Below are 4,437 nucleotides of genomic sequence, written 5' to 3'. Positions count from 1 at the left end.
TATAGGAAAGTGAAAAAAGATTAAAATTTTTATATCTATGGGAAATATTTGTTATTTGAGGCTGTTTATTTAATAGGCAACACGTTTTTGAACCTTTCTGGACTATGTATAATTTTGTGTTACTTGTTTATCAACTCCTCCCCCGCCCCCTCTTTTATGCGCAGTGCTATTATTGTTAAAAAAGATAAATCTCTAAGTAATTTTTTGCTAAAAATTTACTGATTCCGCTATAATAAGAATTGTTATAGCGGAATCAGTAAATTTTAATAATAAGCTGCGTCATTAGTCACTTTTAGAGTTTTGATAAACAGCTTTACTTTCAAATAATAGGCATTGTCGTCCCATTCTGAAAAAGGAATTTTAAGCCATTTTCCATCATCTTTTAAACTATAAAAAATAAACCAACACTTGTTCCCAATATAAGATAAAATATCGGAACTTTTTCTAATCACTGGAAGAGTTGGTTTACCGCAATTGATACCAAGTGGTTTTCCGTATTCTAGCATTTTTTTTGCAATTTTATCTTTATCATTTAGAGAAAGTTTATTTGAAAACAAACTTAATACAGACACCTGCTCGGTTAGATACCAAGAGTGTCTGCTTAAAACATATTGGGCTTTTTCAGCAGGTACACCGAAGTTTAATATACCTTTAAGTGCTTCTAGATCATTAAATAATTCTATATCATTAATTGGTGCATCGCAAGCCTTTGACGCTTCTAACCAAGCTTTAATGTAAACGGCTGAGCTAAAAGTCAAAAAGATTTTAAGGTTTTTTAAATCAGATTCGGGTAAATCTTTTTTAAATATTAACATCTTTGGTGCATACAGCAAATGCGCCATCCATCTTGCATGATGGTAAGCACCACATATTTTCCATTTCTTGGGCTCTTCTCCACCTAATAGAAAAACTGCTAGTTCTGCAGCCTCTTTGTAATCGTCTCTTGGGTGATGCTTAGAGTGCAATACTTTCTCTAAGAAATTGCGAGTTTCATTTGCTTTTTGTTTTAAGAATGAATTTTCAAGATCAAGGGATCTATTTGAAAGTTTGAGAGGAATTTTTTTAGAGTGAAGCCATTCTTTTTGAAAATTATTAAACTCTATATTATCATCAGATGATGTCTCTTTTTGAAATAAAGCTTTCCAAAACGACCCTAGGATTAATTCTAAAACATGATGACGACATGCAAGCCAGAGAAGCGTTTTTATAGATTTGCATTCTTCAAGAAGAGTTGCCGCTCCGTTTCTTACTCATGTATTACAAGCCGTTGTATCGAAAACTTGGGCAACAATATTATCTTTAAGATCCCATTTTTCTAAATTTTCTATGATTCCTTTACATATAGAATGACCTGTGCCTGACTGAATAGGTTTAATAGATAAAATTTTACCTTCCTCGCAGTTAGGAAAACCACTTACTAAAACAGTTAAATAGTCAAACTTTTTACCAGATATTTGCTTCATAAGTTTCCCATCCCAGTGAAGAGTTAAATAATCTAATCTAACTTTTTTTTTAAATTCTGCCATTATATTTCTTGCCATAATTTGTCTATTTTGCTTACGTGCTCTTCTAATTGTGTTTAGTGAAATATCTACATCATTAGCTTTAACACCGCCTAAAAAATACAGAATATAATTTTTCTTATCAACTAATCACACTAATAAAAAACTCATGAAACTGATTAGTAATTTAAATATCAATCAAAAAGTAACCTAAAAACAGGATTGCTGAAACATTCATCATAAGCTGTGCGTTTGATAGTTTAGATCTATCAGCAGTTGCTGTTATCATTGGATGACAAACAAAGTTTCTTGGCAAAATTAAATTGATATTATCTGATACAACATTTTCCATTACACCTGCAGAAGATTCAAAATTATTTACTTCATAATCTATTTTAGAAGAGCTCTGAGAATCTGAGTACATAGAACCTCTAGACGCAGCAAAACATGATTCTTCAGTTGAGTCACTATCACTTTTATAAAAGCTGAAATCATTTTCTTTATCATTTAATTTTCTTTTCTTTTCTTTATCGATTCTTAATTTTTCTTTTTCCTCCTTCTCTATTTTTCTTTTGACACTCAATTTTAACAAATTATCTTTTCCACCTAGAGCTCCGGTTTTTACTCCACTTTTGAGTGTTGAAAACCAGAGAATATCTTCTTCTGGATTTAAATTTGATCTGGTTTTTTTAACATATTCTTTCCAATTTGGAGAACTAATATCAAAAAAATTATCCATTGTTTTTCTAAAGCCTTGAATAAGTAAATCTTTTTTTGAAAAACATTTATGTTTAGACTTTGCAAGACTTTTCCATTTATCATGTAACTTAATAATACTTTCAATAATATACTTTTCCTGCTTGCAAGGAATATCAGCTTTATCCCAAAAAACTTTTACGGTTTTCATTGTTAATTTTGCAGCTAATTTTAATTTTGAAATGTTGCTTTTAGTACCTAATTCTTTTGTACATTTAGAAAACACTTGAATCGAATTGTTCATCATTTTTAATTGATACCTTAACAAGCAAAACAGAAGATAAATTTAAGTTTATTTTCAAATTAAAGTTATTTTTGGAAAAAATCAAAATAAAGTTATTTTTGGAAATAAAAAATCAAAATAAAGTTATTTTTGAAAATAAAAAATTTAAGTTATAAAAATCTTTAAATAGTATAAACCTAAAAAATCTGAAGACATCTCTAGTAGTAGGCAGAGAACTGGTATTAATATCTGCCAGCGGATATCCAACCAACCATATTTCATTTGTCGATTTCAATACTTTTGAGTATTTCTTTTTAATTGACTCGGTCAAATTATTTTTTACAGACAAATTCTCTTTTCTTTTTTGTGTATGCGATACCATGTTAAAATGTTAAAATAAATTAAATTTTATGACTGCTAGAAAAATAATAAGACGTAAAACATCTTCATTTCTTAAAAACGAATGGAATGATGAATATAATTATAGAATTAATAAATTTAGTTGCTTTCTTAAAAAATATATTAGCTTTATGATTCGTGCTTCTTCGTTTTTTTTATTAACCTTGTTTTTTAAATTATCTTTAAACACATCTAAGCTAACTATGTTGTTTGAAAATAACAAGTTATTTTATTTTAAATCAAAAATCTTTAAGTATCGTAAAATTTCATGGTATTTAATTGTATAAAAAAGAATTTTAATTACATTTCTTTTTGTACGTAAACTTTATGATTTAGCGGCTGTTACTTATGCAAAATATTTAGAAAAAAAATAAATAATTCGAATCAAAATACAACAAATTAGTTAAAATAGATAAAACACTGCTGCATGCTGCAGTAGATTATGTTGCTTACATTATTTTTAAATAAACAAGAATGCGTCACGTGTATTGTTTGTTTACATGAAATACAATAGAAATATGTCGTCATTAGTAAATATTATGCCGAACAAATTAAAAAACGGAACAGAAGTAATGGAAGTTTTGTGTTTTGGATTTATTCATATAACTGAAACTTAAAATGAAATTCGGCAGCACTTAGAGATGAGCTACATAAACACTTTCATAACAAAAAATGATTTTTATAGTAAAAGGAACAATATTTTATGCAGCTACTAGAAAAATTGATACTTTGAAAAACGTATGTTGGACTGTGGCCTACCCTAATATATATACATTTATATATATATGCCTACAAGGCAGCAGGACATGAAGCAGATTATACTGGGTTACATGTTACCAGTTGCATGATAATCTAACCTGACAGTGATATTTAAGTTTATCCCATTTTTTAATAAAATCTTTAAATTCATCTCTAAAAATCGTAGAATTTTGAAACCCAAGTACTTTACTAATTTTTAATAGAGCATTTTTTGGTAATTTTTACGAAAAATTGACGAGGATTTAAACAAGAAAAATCTGAGCATATTTCTAAACGTTTGGCAAAAGGTTGCTCAAATTTAGAAATAACTTTATCCATACCTGTGTTATGAACATTAAATTTGTATAAGTCAATAGCTGTATAATTTGCATTATTGTTACTATTTTCACCATCCATTGTTTTCCTTTTACGTACATGTGCATTTGGAAGAGAATCTTGAATAACAACATCAATACCATTTTCAATTTTAATCAAATCACTAGCCAAAGGAAAAAACTTTTAGCAGCTATTAAAACATCTTCAAAATTTCTGGCTTCACTTCTTAGACACTCTATCGTCGATTTTACCATCTGTTGAAATAGCAAAATATGCTGTCCGTCTGCAAGTATTGAGATAAAGGTGTTGTTTGCTGAAATATTTTCAGATATAACTGTGCAGTAAAATTGTTTCAAATTTTATAAGAGGCAGTAATAACATCTGATCATGATCTTTAGCCCACCATCTTGTTTGTCCAATTAGGTTTAACACTTGACAATCTGTTGCTATATCACGCCATAAGTCTATTCGTTTGTGTGAATC

Source organism: Hydra vulgaris, chromosome 08 (genome assembly GCF_038396675.1).
Source record: "Hydra vulgaris chromosome 08, alternate assembly HydraT2T_AEP".
In the NCBI taxonomy this organism is placed as follows: domain Eukaryota; kingdom Metazoa; phylum Cnidaria; class Hydrozoa; order Anthoathecata; family Hydridae; genus Hydra; species Hydra vulgaris.
This window is presented reverse-complemented; position numbering follows the sequence as displayed.